We start from the raw sequence: 22,527 nt of genomic DNA on the forward strand, positions 1-22,527 counted from the left end.
TCTAAAAATGACAAATAATATTCGGGACATCACATTGGAGGAGCAGCTTCTGTGTGCGAAGGTCTTTAACACGAAAATAAGAGGGATGGAATTCAACAAAGACATGATTGTCAGTAGTGAATTTGAAAATAGAGATGAGATTCTTTTGGATTTGATGAACATGAAGAAGATATTGTAAAGAGAAATTATGCAATCTAGAAGGTAAACATGCTGAACCAGTGTGTTGAATATGCAAACCTTGTCCATTTCCCACCCAGATCTGATAAGTACCCGTGTATTCCTCTGCAAGCATGTTCAAGTTGGACAGCTCATTGGTAATGTGGTGAGTGGAACTAGTATCATGGTACCAAGCAGAATCAGGTGCAGCCTACTGCCCAGAGAAGGCAGCAGATGGACTAGTAGGAGCTTGCTGATATGAGTGATCAAAACAACTATAGCAGCAGTTGACAGTATGCCCAAGCTTCTGACAAATGGGATGGTTGGTGTTGAAAATACCATATGAGGGGGAGCCACAACCTCGGCCATGACTCCTGCCACGTCCACGATAGTTGGAGAAGAAACCACTTCCACGGTCAGTAGACGGAGAAGACGACTGGCGTTGAGCAGCATTAAAACTAGACATGGACAAATCAGGAGTGGAATGATGAGCTTCAATCCATTGCTCATGTGTGAGAAGATGACGATAGAGGTCAGCCATGGATACAGGATCCAATGAGTGGTAACCAAAGTGACTAGAGAGTGTCATATTCCATTGGTAAACCAGCAAGAACATAACCGGTGAGAGTAGAGTCTTTCATGGGTTCATCAATTGCAGCAAGTGCCTGAGCCAGCAATTGTGCCTTCTGAAAATATTCAGTAACAGGGAGTGATCCATTCTTGAGAGAAGCAAGTTGATACCTGATTTACCCAATGCGGGCTTGACAATCAGAGGCAAAGAGGCGCTCCAAAATGACCCAAAGATTACGGGATGTCTTGATGCCAACAACATAAGGCAAGGTTGCATCAATATGAGTGGAAATCAAGGTATTGAGGATAAGTTTATCCTGTTGATACCATGCGGTGTAAGCAGGATTGGTGATCAAAAAGGCTGTGGTAAATGTGCTTTCTAAGGAAGCAATTTGAGAAGGAGGGGCGGAGATGTCGCTTGTGACATAGCCATACATGGAGTGACCTTCAAGGTAAGGAACAATTTGAGCAGTCCATACCACGTAGTTTTCACGCCCAAGCTTGAAGGGGGAAAAATGGTTCGAGTGGCTATGCTGCAGGGGATATGCAGAACTAGAGGTAATGGAAGAGGATGTAGATGACATAATGAGAGATGGGAAAAAAATTCTGATGTTAATCCTTAAAAGGCTCTGATACCATATACGAACAAATAAACCTTTGTTTAAACAATCCCAAATAATCCTTAGGTGATGCTTTGTATTTATAGAAAGTTTACAATAGTTGTAACCTAGGAGAAGTATATAGAGATTAACATTTTATAGCTAATCAAACTAACTTGATATATTTGTACATTTGAATTCTATTCTATCTTAGCAATAACATTTTAGTATTTATCCTCATGCTGCTATGTTGAAGAGTTATCCACGTGTGACTTGGTTGATGAAGAGTCCTCATAAGTTTGTATTTCCTTTGATAAAGAGTCCTCATGAGTTGAGTTTCTAATAATAAACACTGCAAGCTTTTCCACAATCCACCTAAAACTCAAGAACTCAACCAATCCAAGCAAACTCAAATACTCAATGGAAATCAAAGAACCAAAACACCATAAACCAACCCAATCGGCCATTACCTCCCAAATCTAAACCCAAACACCATCGAGAAGCCTCCATACCTAGCCATTCCCACAATAGACAAATACCCATAAAAACAACCTTCCATCACAACCATACCCAATACCTAATCACAATAAAACATAAAAAATAAAATAAATAAATAAATAATAAAAACCCAAATCACACCTTGAATCAATTATCAAAATCACTAGAAATTTACCTAGTTACCCATAAGCAAATTTCCTTGTTTGGGTGATAAGAAGGCACCAGAACCCGGTTGTCATTGAGCTTTGACGGATCTGGGTTGCGGGTCTGCCACCCACGGCATCTTCCACACTTTCTTCTGCGTCAGTCTCTCGATGTCTCTCCCTTAGCGTCCCGATCTCTCTCCCAGCTCATCTCATCTCGTCTCTTCTCTCAGATTGCCTCTCTCTATCTGTTGCTCTCTTTTTGCTCAACTCTCCCTCGCTCTCAACTCGGTCTGTTACAAAAAAGGGATGAAAGGAGAAAAATGAGAGAGACGAGAGAAGTGAGGCGTGGGGTGTGTGGAAGAGAAAGGAAAGAGGAAGGGAATATGAGAAAGAGGGAGAAAAGGGACTAGAATCCTCTCCAGTTAGAGAGGAACGGGAGAGGAGCCAGTCCGTTATAATTAGGAGTATTTTTGTAATTTCACATGGTTATAATTGACCGGCTCCTCTAGTTAAAAATCCACTAAAGAGGATCTTGTTGAGGGGATAAGGATGGCTACATGTAAGTGGATAAGTATCAGAATGGGTCTTTTGAACTTTTCACGTAGAAAATTTCTAGATATTTCTAGGTCTTCATGTTACACTTTTAACTCTTAGTTCCACTAAATCATAGATTTGCCCCAACTAACATTAAAACCAACAATTAACTCCTTTATAGTAAATCCAAACCTTATAAAATAAAATCACCAATTAAAATCAATCACGATAAATATCAGTTTTTTCCTTAAGTTTCTCCAAAATTATAATTTTGTCCTCTTTTGAAATTAGGATTTCTCATTCTAAAAAATTAAATTTTGGGGTATTACAAAATGAGATATGCTAAAGAAAGAGGTATGTGGCTTACCCACGAGAAGATTTAAGCTCAAACCCTCAAGAATTCCTCTCTCTCTCTCTCTCTCTCTCTCTCTCTCGGGAGGCTTGGGATCTAGGGATTATTGTGACGACCCGATTTTTTTTTTTTTTGAAAACATAAAATGAGTCATCACAGTGGCACGACTATATGTCGCTCAGCCAACATACGGTACACAGTCCATAACATGTACTTAATAATCAGAGTTACATCTACGCAGCAGATAACACATAATAACATTATCAACGTAGTGGAAGGTACATCTATAAACAACAGTTAATCACAACAAAAGAGCCATTAATATGTCTATATGTTTAAGGCTTCTACATAGCTATTAAATACATAATAAAAGACTGGCTCATAAATACAAGTGTCACAGGAGACACGAGCCATAAACATAGTTTACCAAAAGGTGGACAACACATGGTCCAACCATTATAACTGTCGCGTCGGGCTTCAGTCATAACATTCCAGGTACTATGCTACGACGTCATTCATTAGATCCATTGAACCTGCAGTTAAAGCATCAGAGACTGTACGGTTGTGGTGTTAACCGCATCTGTACAGGTGAAAGTATGAGTTTACCACCTTAGTAGTATAAGACTCACTACGGAGTAAACAATGCACGCAAACATACATACATACATACAAGATTCATCAATATTATTCTCAAATCATTAAGTCCACACAATAACACATCATTAAGTACAAGTCACACCATTCATCTCACTCTTATATCTTATCACAGTTTCCAATACAATACACCACACATCTTTATACCGCCCGTAAAGCTACATACCCACAGGGCACGCATCTCACGTGTGCTAGCACTTCAATGCTAGGCTTACCACACATCTCTCAAGTTCTAGCACTTCGATGCTAGGCTTATTGTGAACACCGCCCGTAAAGTTACATACCCGCAGGGCAAACAACAAACAAGTGCTAGAGCCACATACCCTAGACTTACCTTTAACACCGCCCGTAAAGCCATATATCCGCAGGGCAAACAACACACAAGTGCTAGAGACATATATCCTAGACTTACCTTTAACACCGCCCGTAAAGCTACATACCTGCAGGGCAACAATACACAAGTGCTAGAGCCACATACCCTAGACTTACTTTTAACACCGCCCGTAAAGCCACATACCAGCAGAGCAAACAACACACAAGTGCTAGAGCTACGTACCCTAGGCTTACCTTGTATACCAAGTACTCATATACTACCATTATCATAACATATTCAATTCCCACAATCCACAACTCAATCACATTATTCTCATTCATCTTCCTTCCGACGCATACCACATTCATAATATAATTTCATGTTACTCAATCCCCAACAATTCCAAACATGTCAATTTCAATCGTCTCAACATTAACTTATCATCATACTCTCAATTCAACAATTCATAATTCAATCACATATATATGTCCAACATCATGTTATCTAGTCTTATGTAGTTCCATGCATATCTCTACATCATTACATTATCACATTTCTATTCACAATACAACTCTCATGCATTCTTCAATATCAATTCATCAACATATTTTATTTTCACAATATAGTTCATAATTTCATATACCAAATCATCCTCATAGAGTTAACATCCAATTAAACCAAACATAGCAATTCATATATCTAAATTCCTAAGGTCCCTCAGTGAGTAGAATACTCACCTTGACTACGCGGATAACAAGCTTAATTAAGCTCCCTAGTCAATGCCTCGCCATGTGCCACTGTAAAAATAACACATTACAATTACTAAATATTTTTCTAACACTAAACTAATATTTTAGCTCTTAAATTACCAAAGAGATAACCCATGGAAAACCCATAAAAATTATAGGGGTTCCAAACGTCTACCCATAAATTCTAGACACTAACTAAAACTCAAACATTACTAACCCAAAGTATTTACTTGGGGTTAGACATTAAAATCATCATCTAAAATAATTACCTATAACATCAAATATTAATCCCAAATTATATTCACAAATCTATAAATTATTTTCACTAATATTTTCTCAATATTATTAACTTTAATATTATGTTCATTAATCTTTTTACAACAATTACTGATTTATTAGCAAAATTTAATGATCTATATTTTAATCACTTAAAACCCCAAATTAGTGTTTCTAAACTTTAAATCATAATTTATAAAACACTACCCCAAACACTATTATTAACCCAATAGCTTTTACTAAGGGTTAATCACATAAAAACTCAATTAGAATTAAATACCAAAAAGTTAGGGTTTGAAAAAATTCACCAAAAATTCCACCAAATGTAAATCCAACACTTGGAGAGTGTTTAGCAAGCTCCTCACAACAAATCCTATGTACACATAAAATCAAACTCATATATCTTTAGATTTAATCCAAAATCTCTAAGATCAAGAGTTTGCGAAAATACCTCAAACCAATCGGTAGAAACGTAGATCAGGCTTCGTAGATCACGTTTCTGAAATCGGATTTGAGTTTCGACGGTTGGATCTTCGTAAATCATGATTTTTGTATGAAAAATCTTAAGGGAAAAATCCTCCATTCCTGTTTCTTTTTCTCTCGGGTCAAATGACCCCTTTTCCATTTTTTTCTTTTTCTTTTAATAGTAGAGGCGCACGGCTTCTGCTTTGGAAAGGCCATTTGGCCTTTACATTTGGTTGAGAAGGAAGGTGCACCTGCACCTCTTTTCTATCTTTTTTTTTTTTTTTTTTTTTTTTTTTTTTTTTCTTTTACTTTTTTTTTTTAACTTTTTTGACTTTTCTTTTTCTTTTAGTTTTTTTAATTTTATTATTTTAATGGCCATTTGGCCAATGCTTTCTTAATGGCCATATGGCCTTGATTTAAAGGCCATCAGGCCCCCTTTTTCTATATATATATAATTTTATTTTCTAATTTCTTTTCTTTTCAATTTTCTTTCCTAATTTCTTTTATAATTTCATTTTTATTTTATTTTCTTTTATAATTTTATTTTCTTTTCTATTTCTTTGGACCTAAAAATATTCCTTTACATTTTTAATGACACTAAATTAATTTTAGTCAATTATTTACTCAGTTTTCGTATTTTAATTACTACAAAATGTCTTGGACATTACATTATAATGGAGGTTTTATATACCCCCGACCACGTCTGTGCAGTGTTGGCCTTATGAGATTCACATGCAGACTGTCACCAATCAGACAATCTTTAGATCGTCCGGACATTTACTGACATGAATCGTTTGGACGATGACCAAACGTCTTTCCTATTTTTCTATTACTTACCATTCATTTCGTTTTCGCAAAGAATTACTCGTAAGTGTTTAAAACCTCATTATCTTCCATTTTTAAGATTTTGTGTCTAATCCAACTTTATTATAAACACTTAGACACTAGTTAGGGTATCCTTAATCCTGTTTTAGTACAGGGTATTACATAACACAAGCCTCAAAAACCCAAATTTTAACGTTAAAAGCCCATCCTTTTGTAAATACCCTAATTTAACCCTTAACTCATCTTCTCCATTTTTTTCTTCATCACAACAACCAACAAAATCAATAGTACTTCAATATAACAACACGACTAATGTATATCTCAAAACCAACACAACCACAAGATTTCAAATACAATCAATATCACATACACAAACTCACCTTTACAAACAACCACAACTTCACACAACCTTCCAATCAGCCAAGATCAACATAAAGTCAATAGAACAAAATATAAACTAAAAATAAATGGAGGAAAATCATGTAGAACTTAACCCCTTTTAGCTTCTCCTTTGGTTTTCCTCTTCTTCAAGACTCTTCTTTGCTTTTTTTCCTTATGTCTCTTCTTTTCCATACAATCTTTCAAAAAGCATAACCTACTCTAAGACTCACTATTGGACTTGGGTATTGTTCATTTGGTTCGAACCATATTGAACTTCGCTCGAACCTAAATGTGCTCTGCACAGGGTCGCATCGGTATCACATCTCACCTAACCCCCACTCTTTCCTGACACATGACAATGTCATTTTCATTCGAACGATATCATTATTCATTGATCTTGCCCGTTTGTATTCTTTCAGAAAGAAAAAAATCAGTTAACACGTGAAGATGCTAATTTCATTTGAACCAAACCAATTTGGTTCCAGCCAAATACTTTAATGTTGAATTTTTTTTTATCTTAAAGCTTAGATTTCAACTCCCAATTGATCCAATGCCTATGAGCCTAACCGTGCACAACCTAAAACTTACTGAGACACGTATTTAATCAATATTTTTTTATTATTATTTTATGTTGGTCTTTAATTGTCTCAAGTGTTACAGTGGACATGATAATCAATGCATAACCCAACCTAAAAAACTAAGAAATCTACACAAAATGGTCATTTTCCACCTATTGGTCTAGTAATGGTCAGTAACAAAATTAACATTTCTCACAAGTGTTCTTGACCCGACCGACCCATGCCATTTTGTTAATGGTAGGTTGGAGATATCCCTTTGATCTAGTGGCCCCATCACCAAATATAGTGGCAGGTGCAAGATCTTGCATCGATCTGGTGACGAGGTGTGAGATCTCGTATTCCAACCACCACCCATCACCACCCTTACAAACTAACTAACAACCACGTCAACCCCTAAGAGTAACAAAGAAATAGTTTCTTTGAAATTAATTACTATCATGCAATTCAAATGAAATTGCTCTAGATCAATACAAATATTGGAACAATCTTTTGTTAAGTACAAGAGAAAGAGTGACAATCATGGGTTATGATAGTGGTGAAAATTTATCTGGCATCACTTTAATTAGGTGTTAGAATTACTAATTACAAATTTCATAAATTAGAAAAGGCATATCAATATAAAATTTTAACACACATTAACATTCATGTAGAAGAATCAATATTTAATGTTTTTGATTTCTAGGTAATCTGTTGTGTAACTTTCTTCAATTTCAACAATTAATTTCAAATAACATGATTTGGAATTTTTCATATAAGCATTTATCATGTCTATCAATACAACATTTATCCTCTAATTATTTATCATATTTTAAAAGAAATAAGTACCAAAATGATAAATTATCAACCATTTAATTTGAAAACAATGATCAAGATTTGAGAAAATCCACACAGTGGAATAACATATGAATCTTAAAGGATGTTGATGTGCATTGCTTTTAAAAGAGAGAAATAGATAGGGTAGTTAGAAACTCTTACCAGATCAAAAGCTGCAACTCAAGGATTTTGCATCTGAATGACATCTGAGTGCATCTTGATATGTTGTTCATAACAATCCAATAAACAACTCACACGGGCTTTCGAACCATAGGCCAATATTCGATTGCCTTCGGTCATGATACAATCTCTAAACATACTCGAGTATTCACTATTTATGCCATGAATAAAACATTTTCCAAAACCTTCACTAATACAAATTTGATATCTTAAGTCCTCCAGTGGCCATGTTTTTTTGTGTAGTTCACAATCTTTAACTACCTTTGTAAGGCACTTATACATTAATCTTTTCATTGGTCTTTTAGCTTCATCAATTCTAGAGGAATACGGAAGCGGGATGGGAGGTGAAGGCAGATAGAATTTGGTAGGGGCAAAGTCATTGGCGTGCACACGAAGGAGAATAAGGATAAGCAACCCCATCATCATTGACGTAAGTTTTTTAACAATTTTCGTAACCATCATTTTTTTTCACACTCTAGAAACTTTCTTATTTTGAAGTTTAATTCAAAATGATAATGAAGGCTTAAACACTTGTATTTATATGCAAGTGAAGTGGATTTTGGTTAGAGCAAAAGATTTAATAGTTCTAAATTGCCTTGTGCTTAAAATTTTTTATTAAAACAAATGTTGTTAAATAATTCTGTTTTTTTTTTTTTATTTTATTTATTTTTTTTTTTTTTATAAAAGTATGACCTCTCTACGGTAAAGTGACTTTTGGTTAGAGAGAAAATTTCAAGATATTATTTATTTTAACATTTGACTTTTAGCAAAACTAAAGTATACTTGTTCAATAAAAAAAAAGTGAAGAGGGATGGTAAGATAATTATAATATACTATATCAATGCACCCACTCAAAATGTTTTGAAATATATTAGCTCGAAAAACATGGTAAACATGTCATGTAAGAATAGATGAAATTTGAATTATCTGGAAAGACAATGTACATTAAAGATATACTTTATTAGGTTTTTATTGGCTTATTCGGTGCTCAAAACAAGTGCCTTTGTAATGTTGGGAAGTATGCCCTAAACTCCAATTGTTTTGCTTGATATTTTAATTGTAATAGAATTTTTTTTTTATTTCTTATTTATTTAATGAGCATTGGACTATAATTGTAAACTATTTACATTTATGCTATTGATTGCTTATGATTTTATCATATACATGTAATGTCCTTAAGTTACGAGATATGATCTTTTGCCACCCCAAGACACAACTCTTGACCACCTTGCCCATGTGGCAAGGTGGTCCCCTAGCTAGCTTTAGGGTTTTGTTTCTAGAGAGAGAGAAAAAAAAAAGAAGTGAAAGTTGCCATGTGGGCAAAGGTGGTCGAGAATTGTGTCTTAGGGTGTCAATGTTTCATATCTCAAAAGCAAAAGTAAAAGTTTTAACGTGTGTAAAGGTGGTTAATAGTTCTGTCTTGGGAGGGGAGGGGGGGCAGTGTATTATATCTCATAAGTTACACAAGATATGAGTTAGGATTTGGCGATTAGCGTCCTGTGTAATCTCTTTCTTAAGAGTATTTTATTATTTTCCATTAATGCTTTATTTGCTAATCTTTTTTTTTTTTTTTAATTTTTTTTTAAAGTTGCTAGATAAATTGTGTCTGTGCAGGGAAGAAGGCTAAAATGGTGAGGAATCTCATCTGATTGACTATGTTTTGATACTGTTTTGGATTTTATGATTAGTTTCTTGTGCAATCTAGTTCTTAAGACTATTTTATAACTTTCTACAATTGTTTTTTTTTTTTTTTTTTTTTTTTTAAAAAATTCTCTTGCTTGACAAACTGTGTCTATGCTGTGCAGAGGATAAAAAGGTGTGGAATCTCATTTGATTGGCTATGTTTCGATGCTGTTTTGAATTTTGTGATAAGTGTCATGTGCAATCTCTTTCTTAAGAGTATTGTGATTAGTGTCCTTTGTAACCTATTTCTTAAGAGTGTTTTATTATTTTCCATAACTTTTTTTTTTAAGTTGCTTGATAAATTTTTTATGTGATATGCAGAAGGCTAAAAAGGTGAGGAATCTCATTTGATTGACTACGTTTTGATGCTGTTTTAGATTTTGTGATTAGTGTCCTATGCAATCTCTTTCTTAAGAGTATTTTATTATTTTCCAAACTGTTTTTTTTCGCTAATCTCTCTCTCTCTCTCTCTCTCTCTCACTTTTAAGTTATTTGAGAAATTGTGTCTGTGCTGTCTAGAAGGCTAAAAAGGTGAGGAATTTCATCTGATTGACTATGTTTTGGATTTTGTGATTATTGTTATTTGCAATGTCTTTCTTAAGAGTATTTTATTATTTTCCATAATTGTTTGTTTCATTGATCTTTTTGTTTATTATTATTATTTTTTTAAGTTGCTTGATAAATTGTATTTGTGCTGTGCATAAGGCTAGAAATGTGAGGAATGTCATCTGATTGACTATGTTTTGATGCTGTTTTGGATTTTGTAATTAGTTTCCAGTGCAATTTAGTTCTTAAGAATATTTTATTATTTTCCATAACTATTTTTTTTGGTGCTTTTTTTTTTTTTTTTCTTTTTCTTTTTCAAGTTGCTTGCTAAATTGTGTATGTGCTCTGCTGAAGGCTAAAAAGGTTTGGAATCTAATCTGATTGACTTTGTTTTGATGCTGTTGAGGAATCTCATTTGATTGACTTTGTTTTGATGCTGTTTCGGATTTTGTGATTAGTGTCATGTGCAATCTTTTTTTTATTGATATTCTTTTTTTTTTTCTTTTTTTTTTTAAAGTTGCTTGATAAATTGTGTCTCTGCTATGCAAAACGCTAAAAAGGTGAGGAATCTCATCTGATTGACTATGTTTTGATTTTTGTTTTGGATTTTTTGATCATTGTCATTTGGAATGTCTTTCTTAAGAATATTTTATTATTTCCCATAACTTTTTTTATTTTTTTTAATTTTATTTTTTATTTTTATGTTGCTTGATAAATTTGTGTATGTGCTGTGCATAAGGTTAAAATTGTGAGGAATGCCATCTGATTGACTATGTCTTGATGCTATTTTGGATTTTGTGATTAGTGTCCTGTGCAATCTCTTTCTTAAGAGTATTTTATTATTTTCCTTTGTGAGAACAACTAAGCATATTATGCCAAATTAACATACGCAGTCAAAATAAATAAAACGGGATCTAGGCTTACCTTTAGCCATCTTTACTGATGGTGTACATAGACTATTTATTTATAGGCTAAGTTAGGGACACTCATATATGATAAACACCGTATTATTTCTCCCATCAAGGAAACAATATTTAATTGAATGAAATCAATTAAACAATTCCATTACGGTAATTTAATTAAATTTAAAGTACCATAACCGTAATACCGTATATTATATTAATTTATTAAATATAATATATACTGTATATGTGGCATATAGGCCATGTATGGAGATAATATCTTACATTCTCCCACTTGGCCTTTATGACACATGACCTTATGGTATTAGATTCTTTAGTTTGGCCAATCACTTATGAAATCCTCCTACTCAGATAAGAAGCGTTTCACATGAATCATGGTTGTAAAACCATTGTAAAATTAGGTCGTTACTTCCATGAATAAAATAACAAATATGCATAAAATCTTTATTATAATAACTTCATGTCTATAGACCAAATAGAGACAAACCAAGTAAAAAATGAATTAATGAGTCTCACATACTCTACATGACTTTATACTTTCTTTATCGATAAACTTTTAGTCATGGGATCCGCAATCATTAATTCAGTACTTATATGCTCAATAAACCATTTTTGTCTCTTAATGTTATCTCTCGTACTGAAATACTTGATGTCGATTTACTTAAACTCTTTATTCTTATAAAAGAAAACTATAGTAGAATTACCGCAGAATATCTTTATGATCTAACTATAAAATTGACAATATTGAGACTTTTAACAAAATGTCTCATCCATCATGCCTGTGTAGTAAATTCATAGCATGCGAGAATTTTAGCTTTCTTGGTAGACGTATCAACTATAGTCTGTATACTGCATCTCTAGGATATATCTTTAATAAGAAAATAAATCCTGAAGTAGACTTTTTACTATCTACACAATCAGCAAATTAAGAACTATATAACCAACCACCTCCAAATGGTAAGTGTATCTTTAGGTTAAGTTGTACTTCTTGGTTCATTGTGTATACCGCAAGACTTTATTTCCAGAACTTTATTGACCCAGTATTCTCACTGTCAATCCAATGGTTAAGTCTAGTGCAAGCATATGCTTGCATTAGGTTGTATAAAGCAGATGCTTACAAAAAAAACTTTTCATTTGCCTATGTTTCAATACATTTTGTGACATTAATCTGTATTGAATTAGTCCCTCTTAATTGCTATTAAATGTGCAAAATCCTTCATTCTAACTTTTTCAAAAACTTTTTTAATTTAAGCCTTCCGAGACAATGTTAATGTTCTTTATGTCTCTGTGAATCTCTATGTTAAAAGACATAAGAGGTTTCACCCAAATCCTTTATTTCAAAGTTTTGTGAAAGGAACCTCATATAGCAAACCTAAATCTCTACTTGCAAAATAATATCTATATATAGGTCTAGAAAAATTACTTTGCTCCCATTGACCTTAAGGCATATATACTAATTAACAAGGTTTTTCAATAAAAATGAAGTAATAACCTTGTAAAAAGTATACCACCGATGAGAAATCTGTCACAGTCGATAAATAAAAATATTTAATTTGCCAGCATTCTAATTGTTATTTTTAAAACATTTTGGTTATTTCATGTAAACCTCTTACTTAAGATCCACATTCAGGAAAGTTGTTCTCACATCTATTTGATGTAGGTCTAAGTCAAAATGAGCTACTAATGCTATGATTATCTTAATGAACCATTCTTAGGCACTGGAGAGAATGTTTCATGATAATCAATACCTTCCTTATGAGTAAAACCATTGGCTACAAGTCTAACTTGACTTTGTAGCCATGGATTTATCTCTTACTTCATAGCATTGAACCACATTGTGGAGTTATCTCCACTCATAGCATGTGAAAACAATTTTGGATTATCTTTATGTCTAACGTCCAACTCAGACTCTTGGAGGTATACAACACAATCATTACAAATTGTTGATCTCCTTATTCTATAGAATTTTTTTTATTATTATTTTTCCTTTTAATTCCACTTCCTCTGCATTTTACAAAGTCTAGGTAGATTCTAACTAAACCTATTCTTCATGAGTTGATAATTCTAAAACTGATTGTAACTCAGGGCAATCAATTTGACTTTCCATAAGTACAATCAAACATCCTTCATATGAATTAGGAACCTCAGTCAACTCTCGTGCTTCCTCTAAGTAAAACCTTTGAGGATAAGCACTCCCACTAGGTTAAACATCATCTAAAAATTTTACAATCAACAACTCTAGGATTATATAAAGAATAATAAAACATAAAAACCCCCTAGAGTTTATTGTATAGCCTATAAAAGATCTGTTGGTTGTCCTTGAATCTAATTTCATTAGGCAAAGATTGTAAATCCCCTCTTTAGCAAGGAAACCCTATATGTGTAAATAATTTAAACTTGACTTCCATTTATAAAAAGTGTCTTAAGGACAACCTTAAATAGAATCCTGTTCAACATATACACAATGGTTTTCAAGGCTTTATTCTATAAGAGTAATAGAAGATTAGTATTACTAATTAATTCCTTTTTTTTTTTATGTACCTACCATAATACTCTTTGCCTATATCAGATCTTATAATTTTTATATTGTTTCTTTTCTTCTACCATATAAGTATTGAAAGTGTTCAATAGCTCAGCTTTATCCTTTAGAAGATAGAGATACATAAACCTTATATGATCATTACTAAAAGAGATAAAAAAATATCTTTGACCATTTAGACAATGAGTATGAAAAAGTCAACACCTTTTAGAATGCATGATCTCAAGAACCTCGAAAACTCTCTTTGGCACCTTTAGTAGTCTTATTGGTTTGCCTTCCCTTATGCAGTCCACACAAGTACCAAAGTTGGTAAATTATCATTTACCCACCTTTTATTTTCTTTATGGAGATATATTTCAATCTCCAAAGCCTACTTTACGTCAACATCCATATGCAGAAATAAACAAATAATTTTTGTTTCAAAAGTCTTGGGATATAGGTTAATCTTAAATAGACTTTAAATAGACCCTCAACCAAAATTCCACCTAAAATAAGAAAAATTTCAAGTTTAAAATAAAATTGAAATTTTTAACAAACTAAATTAGAAAATAAATTTCTAAAAGATTATGGAATATAAATCATTTTTGAGGTAAAAATTATAACAGATTTTAAAATTAACCTATAGATCCCAACAACCTCCAATTATGAAAAACACGTTTTTGCATTTGTTGACAATGTGGATTCATAATTAATCCACAACATATTTAAATGAGTCATTAAAAGAGATTCACGACATACTAGATATATGAGATTATCTTTATTTTAAGTCGTTTCTCATACTTTATGCAATATTTCTTTATATGCTCTCAATTTTCCTTATTGCAAGAGAAATAAGTATCTTGATTGCCATAGTATTTCTTGGCACTTTATTCTCATGCTTTAACTGTTGGACATGATTACATTTATCGGTCTTTTCCTTAACATGAATAATCATGTTAACATTTTATGGATTCTCTCATCTTCTTGAACACACATGGTTAGAAGTTTCTTTACTAACTAATTATCTTTATGTATGCCTCAAGATAAAATTCCATATTTTGAGAATTCAAAAAATGAAATAGACCAATAATGATTCAAAATCTCAATCTTTAGGGACTTAACTTAAGCTAATATATCCTTTATTTCCACAATGTGATTAAAAACACTTTTGAGATTTTAAAAGGTTTGTCTTTAAAGTTTTTTCTATTGTCTTTAAAGCTTTTTCTATTAGAGTGTAGGCCAAAGCTTTATTAGAACTCACTAAATGTTCATCAACAGCCTTTATAAAATCTTTGGCTCTAAAGCATTCAGAAATAAATCCTTGATGCCTTTGGTGACATGAGATTTCATGAAAATCTAACTTAGGTGATTAAATCACCCCTACCATTCATGCTTAATAATCTCATGTGGCGTACTTAATTCCGTGGGAATAGGTGGTTTGTTCACATGGAGCACCAAATTTCTAACACCCCAAGTGAAAAAGCATATTAATCTTTTTTCAGTCAAAAAAATTATTACTATAAAGTATTGGAACACAAAACTAACAAAAAGTAGAGTAATAGGAATAGCTGCAATGACCAAGAAAATAAAATAAGAATACTTTAATGCTATGAAGTAACTTTATTTTACATTAGCCAATGCAAATTTAAATAGTAAATTTCAACCTACCTATGAGCAAATGTTGCATCACACATGAAATTTACTTCTTATTAATAAAACTAATAAATTTAAATATTAATAAATAAAAATTCTCCGTACCTTTGGGCAACCGAGAGAAATTTTACTTTTAATACTAAATTTGTTTTCTTATTCTAACTAAGTCATAAAAATAAAAACTTCCCTTTGGGGATAAATAATTAAATTTGTGAATTAATTACAACACGATGTTAATTTTTCTATATGAAGTTCATATGTTTAATTTTGATGCAATTATCATCCAAAAACTTGGATTCTTTAGCTCTCCCAAAATTATCATAATAATTGCAACTTCATTAACATCTAACAATTTTATAGATACCCACAAATGGCCTAGGAATAAAATAATAATAATAATAATAATAATAATAATAATAATAATAATAATAATAATAAAAAACCAATATGTAAATGGGGTAAATAGCATTCTCCAAGGTGCAATCAGGTGAGTTCCCAGGAAAGTGAGGGAGTCATTAGGATACACTTAAATCCCAAGACTTTCCTAACCAGAACTTTTCTAAATATTGCATTATTGGATAGCGCCATAAACCCACACCAGCATATATGGTGTGGTTAATTATTCTTTAGGTCTAGACATTAAACAATTTATATTTGAACAATATAAAAGCAAATATACATCTATTTGTTAAATAAAACAATTATTTTAATACCCAACAATGTAAATCTTAAGGTAAATAAAATTGGATTAAGAAGATGTAATAAATGTATGGCCTAATGGATTAGTAGGTGGCCTTAGGCCCTTTACACTTGGTGAATCCAAGTTCTAAACCCCACAAGACCTAAGTTCCTATTTTTTTTTTTTAAAAAAAAGCTTGATGGGTTACTGTATTGGGCTGGCCCAAATGGGTCAACCCAATTAAATGCCCCATTTTTTTCAAAAAAAAAAAAAAAAAAAACTGAATAGGGTTTCTTGGGCTGACCCAAATAGGGGTTAACTCCATGGTTCCTGGATTGGGCTGACCCGAATGGGTCAACCCACTAGATATCGGGTTAGGCTAATGGGTTTACAAAACCAAAATGGATGCTTATGATAATGTTGAACAATATAAGGCTACACTTGTGGCCAAGGGTTTTACTCAAAAGGAAGACATTAATTATCACGAAACCTTCTCTCCAGTATCAAAGAAGGATTCATTTAGGATAATCATGGCATTAATAGCTCATTTTGACTTAGAGTTACACTAGATGGATGTGAAAACAGCCTTCCTAAATGGGAATATTGAAAAAGAGGATTATATGAAACAACCTGAATGTTTTGATGATGATAGTGAGAGAGCTTGCAAGTTAAAGAAATCTATATATGAACTAAAACAGGTCTCATGTCAATGGTATATTAAGTTTCACAAGGCAATTACCTCATTTGGATTTATTGAGAACCTTGTTGATCAATGTATATACCTTAAGGTCAGTGGGAGTAAAGTGATATTTCTAGTCCTATATGTAGATGATATTTTACTTGTAAGCAATGATTTAGGTTTGCTACATGAAACTAAGCAGTTACTCTCTCAAAGCTTTGAAATGAACGATTTGGGTGAAGCCTTTTATGTCATTGGCAAAGAGAACAGAGACAAACAACAGAAAATGTTAAGACTATCTGAGAGGGCCTACATTGAAAAGGTTTTAGAGAGATTCAGGATGAATGACTGTAAGTCTAATGTGGCACCTATCACTAATGGACAAAGATTCAATAAAGACTAGTGTCCTAAAAATGAATTGGGACAACAACAGACTCAAGTCTGCCCCAGACCTGACATTGCATTAGCAGTTGGAATGCTGGGAAGGTACCAAAGTAATCCAAGATTAGAGCATTGGAATGCTGCCAAGAGGTTCATGAGATACTTGTAAGGAACCAAGGGTTACAGTTTGACCTTCAAACACACTAATAGTTTGGAGGTTTTGGGGTATACAGATTCAGACTTTGCTGGATGCGTAGATAGTAGAAAGTCTGCTTCAGGATATATCTTTATTCTTGCTAGAAGGGCTATATCCTGGAAAAACAGCAAGCAGACTATAGTTGCTACGTCTACTATAGAGGAAAATTTCGTTGCATGCTATGAAGCCACTGCACAAGCATTATGGTTGAGAAACTTCATTAGTGGACTAAAGATTGTCGATTCAATAGCAAGACCCATTAAGATCTTCTGCGATAATTCTGCTGCAGTTTTCTTTTCAAAGAATAACAAAAGTGGAAGCAGAAGTAAGCACATCAACATCAAGTACCTAAGTGTTAGAGATAACATTAAGAGACATGAAGTTTTCATTGAGCATATTAATACTGAATCAATGCTTGCGGACCCCATGACAAAAGGTTTACCGATAAAACAGTTTAAAGGTAGGTCATGTGGACCATATGGGACTTGTTGATTCATTTTGTAATCAGTTTTGATCTATAGACATAAAGTTATTGTAATAAAGTTTATTGTACACATTTGTTATTTTATCCATCAGGATAAATAAAGTTGCACCCGAATGACTTATAGGAAGTTCATTCAAAAAGCTTAACTACCCATAAGGTACTCATGTAAGGAATGATTTACATTGTGATACATGGAAGGGACGACCTACTTTATAATGGTTTTTCCGCCATGATTCATGTGATCAAACATTTCTTATCTAAGTTGGAGGATTCCATAAGAGATTGACCAAACTAAAGGACCTAATACCATAAGGTCATGTGTCATAAAGGCCAAGTAGGAGAATTTAAGATATTATTTCCTTATGTGGCCTATATATCACATATTACTGTGTTTATTATATTTTCATAAATAAATATAATATACAATATTATGGTTATGGTAATTTCATTTAATTTAAATTACCGTAGTTGAAATCATTAAATTGATTTTGAAATCAATTTAATAACATTGTTTTCTTGATGGGTGAAACAATACGGTGTTTTCCATATATGAAGGTCCCTAACTTAACCTATAAATGGAGCGCTTGTGTACACATCAATACAACCATAAAGCATAAGGCATAGGTTAGAAGACACCTCATAGTTTATTCTTGAGAAGCGCTTGAGCAACAATGGCTAGATGTAAGCCTAAATCTATTTTATTTATTTCCATTACGCATATTACACTACAAAAAAACCGGTATTTTGTGACCTTTTTTTTGTGTCGTTTACAACAAGCGACATTAATTTTTGAGTTAGCGTCGTTTTTTTAAAAACGACATAATTTTTACGTCCTTTACGTTTAAAAGACGCAAAATTAATAAATTTAGTGTCCTTTTTCTATAAACGTCATGAACTAAATAAATTACGACGTTTCGAACAACAAACGACGTGAATTATTCACGTCATTTCTACAAAAGAACGTGAATTTACGCCCCTTCTTAAAAAAGGACGTGAATTCACATCACTCTTAAAAGAGATGTGGATTCACGTCGTTTATTTGGAAAACAACGTGAATTATTTACATCCTTTAATATAAAGGACAGGAATTCACGTCGTTTGCTAAACAAATGACGTAAATTCGCGTCGTTTGTTAAGAAAACGACGTTAATTCACGTCACTTTGAAAGCGTCGTAATTTCACGTTCTTTTTATAAAAGGACGTAAATAATTCATGTCATTTGCGCAACGAAACGACTTGAATTATTCAATTAACTAACGTCCTTTGTTAATAGAAACGACATAAACAAATATTTCAAAACGCCCGCGTTGCTTTCCCACGTTCACAGCACGTACAATCTTTTTATTTATTTTTTTCATTTTTTTTAAAAGCTTCAAAACCGGTTGGAGGGGGAAATGAAATTTCATTTCCCCTCCAACGTACGCAGGCTCCCCCCCTCTCTCTCTGAAATCTCCTCCGTACAGTTGGTCGTGGGTAGTCTCCTTGCCGGCGCTGCTTCACCGGAGTTCTCCTCCTCCGTCGAAACCGCCGCTCTCTCTCTCTCTCTCTCTCTCTCTCTCTCTCTCTCTCTCTCCGGCGGTCCCTCCCTCCCTCTCTCTCTCTCTCTGGCCGGATCTGTCTCCTACGCACCTCTCTCTCTCTCTCTGTGGCCCGATCTGCCTCCTCCGTCCGTCGTCCCCGTCATCCCCTTCCCGGCGCCGCTTCACAGAGCTCTGCCTCCTCCGTCAGAAACCGCCCCCCCTCTCTCTCCCGCTCGCTCCGGTGCCGGTCGTCCACATCCCTCTCGGCGGCTTCTCTCTCGGCGGTCGGCCACCCTCCACCCTCCTTCACTGGCGTTTTGTTTCCAGCGGATTTGGCGGCCAGATCTATCTCTAACGACGCTAAAAACGAAGGTACTCTGGCTCTCTCTCTCTTTGGCTGGATTTGTTGGATGGTGTTTTCACTACTTAATAGAGTTGTAATTTATGGTTAATTTCTGTGGAGTTTAGCTGGATTACAAATTCAGGTTCTGTATCTTTGGTTATTTGCTTCATGAAAAGATTTTGCAAAACAAAGCAGGGGGAAATGACCCAAAAAACAGCACAATTTATAAACTTTAGAGAGGCTATAGTTGATCCTTCATTGTTAATCTTTCTTCCAGTTGTATGATAGTTGATTACCCAACTAAATATTTTGAAATATTCCTCACCTTGTAACCATTTATGGAAGACTTGAAACACACTAGAAAACACTGAACATACTTGAGAGCTTTGAAATTTTGTATGAATCTTGTAAGCAACTTATACACTTTTGATCTATATTGAATACTCTATCATGAATAGGGTTTAATAATAACTGCCTTTTCGCATTGATGATGTGTAGAATTTAAACAGGTTAATTAGCTTAATTGATACCTTCCTAACCTAAAATATTAGGTAACTGGAGTAGAGTTCTTTTGGATTGAATGGCTCATGCATGTGACATATACATGGAACATTGTTATAAGAAAGAAGAGTGTGCCCATTTCAAGTTATGAAATGCCTTGTGCTTTATGCACTTGTGAATGCAATTTTGTTTTTGTCTGGCCTAGTCAGGAATTTCTTGCACTTGTCAATTTCTTATGCGATCAAACATACACATACTGGGAAAGAAAGAGTTTGGCCAACCATTTAACATGATTGTATGCGATCATCATTTATCAGAACCAGACTTAAATTAGCATGTAACTTATTTTGACTTCTTTGGTTGATTCAGGTACACTGATGGTTTGAAGGATATAGACCCAGATCAGGTATAAAATGTATCAATCAACACTTCTTGCAGCAGAAATTTTTTCTTTTGGGGGTTCTAACATGTGTTAATTGATCAGGCTGAGGAAATGTTTGATGCTGCTTCTAGATACTGTTATTTTCTCTTAAGCGTGCTGTAGCTGATGCACTGTTGCCGCACCTGGAAATGGTCTCACCCGCAGAGTTGTGCCATTGGCTGATATTATCAGACATGTACATCTTATCTCTTTATCTATTTGCTCTTCCTAATATATCTTGATCAGTAGCTATAGTAAAGGTGAATTGATGATCTATTAGATCTATATGTGGGGCTTGGGAAGGTGGTACGTATCTGACTTATTATATTCTTACCAAGTGCCACATATGTGGCCCTGGCCCATCATACAGCTATCTGACAGTTTCTGAGCTCAACAAGTTTGCATTTTGCTCTTGTTCTAGTATGTGCATGTATAGCCATTGCCCACATGGAACTAGAAATAAATAGAAAGGAAAGCAAGGGAGCTTCTTCCTGTTTTATTAAAATTATTGTGCCTGAGTTTTCTTTCTTCGTTTTTGATAACAGATAGGTTATGCAATTTGTCTTCTGGTCTATTTCTTCACTTTTACAGTTCTCTTCTTGGTTTAGGTATATTTTTCTTAAGTACTTGTTGTTTATGAAACCTGGAAGCAATTACCCTTTTCCATTTACTCGTTTCTTTGTGGGCTTAAAGCAATATTCATTAGATGAACTACAGAGATTTGAAGATTGTTTGTTTATACTTGTTCCACCCATGCATAGGCATCAAAACCAAAATGTTCCTTAGAACACAGACAAATTAAAACGCTTACAATGGTTGTATGAAATAAAGATAGTGTCCATATATGTTAAGTTTGATGTCTAGTTGTAATGTTTTGACTACTAGTACTAATTTATTTGACTACTATATGGATGACCCTAACATTTTGTTTCCCTGATTGTAGGATTTAGAGCAGTTGTTGAATTTCAATGGTGCAGAACAAGGCTGATATATATACAACAGGATGTCAAACAGAACATGCAATATGATGTTTTTTTTTTTTTTTTTTAAAGTATTTTGTGATTAAGGAATTGAAGCAATGGTACTACGAGTACATTGCTTTTAGTTGTTTGCTTATTTTGAAACAATGGTGCAATATATATATGACTACATTGTTGGCAATCTAATGATATATAGTATTTTGTCTATATGATTTTTTTTTCGATTAAGTTATTTTGCAGATGTTTTATGAGGTAAAAACAGATTTAAAAAATGAGGAAATTTCATATGATAATCAATTTGTTTTTATTTTTTAAAAAACAATTAGTTTGTAGAATGTTTATGACGTTTACCGAGTAAACGACATAATTTTGTGACACTTACCTAAAAAATGATATAAAATTTTAACGTCCTTTATATATTAGGCGTCACCAAATAATGACGTTTCATACATAAGCGTCATAAATTTTTAAGCTACTTTATACCGTAGGTGTCACAAAATAATGACGTTTATTGTGTAAGTGTCACAAAAATGCGTCATTTACAAAAAAGCGACATTATTTGTAATTTATGACGCTTATAAAAAAGCGTCATTAAAAAATAATTTATGACGCTTGCGGAAGAAGCGTCATGAATTTATGACGCTTACGAAAAAAGCGTCGTGAAAAAAATTTCCAGACCTCTAAGCAGTAACACTTAGCAAATGACGCAGAATAAATGACACCAAGTGATTGGTAACGGTTTTTTGGTGAATAGTGACGTTTAAAAAGCGTCGCCAAAGGCCGGTTTTTTTGTAGTGTTAGTTTGGCATAATATGATGTTCAATAAACAAAAAAAAAAAAAAAAAAAAAGCCCATTTAAGTGGATTGACCCGCTTTGGGCCAGCCCTATACAGAGACCCAGAAACCCAATACAGTGGCCCATTTGGATTTT

The 22,527-nt window shown here is 33.5% G+C and overlaps 2 long non-coding RNA genes across 2 annotated transcripts; one reads left to right on the top strand and one right to left on the bottom strand.

Moving 5' to 3' along the window:
• Positions 1 to 1,521: 1,521 nt before the first annotated feature.
• LOC133858639 (uncharacterized) lies at positions 1,522 to 8,610 on the bottom strand. The gene is made up of 3 exons (XR_009898540.1): positions 8,072 to 8,610; positions 1,999 to 3,388; positions 1,522 to 1,902 (listed from the first exon to the last, which is right to left on the bottom strand). It is a non-coding gene; the product is annotated as an uncharacterized LOC133858639 (long non-coding RNA).
• Positions 8,611 to 19,203: 10,593 nt separating this feature from the next.
• Positions 19,204 to 21,680, top strand: LOC133858640 (uncharacterized). The gene is made up of 4 exons (XR_009898541.1): positions 19,204 to 19,723; positions 20,565 to 20,601; positions 20,680 to 20,812; positions 21,560 to 21,680. It is a non-coding gene; the product is annotated as an uncharacterized LOC133858640 (long non-coding RNA).
• Positions 21,681 to 22,527: the final 847 nt, after the last annotated feature.

The sequence above is a fragment of the Alnus glutinosa genome, chromosome 1, assembly GCF_958979055.1.
Source record: "Alnus glutinosa chromosome 1, dhAlnGlut1.1, whole genome shotgun sequence".
Lineage (NCBI taxonomy): Eukaryota > Viridiplantae > Streptophyta > Magnoliopsida > Fagales > Betulaceae > Alnus > Alnus glutinosa.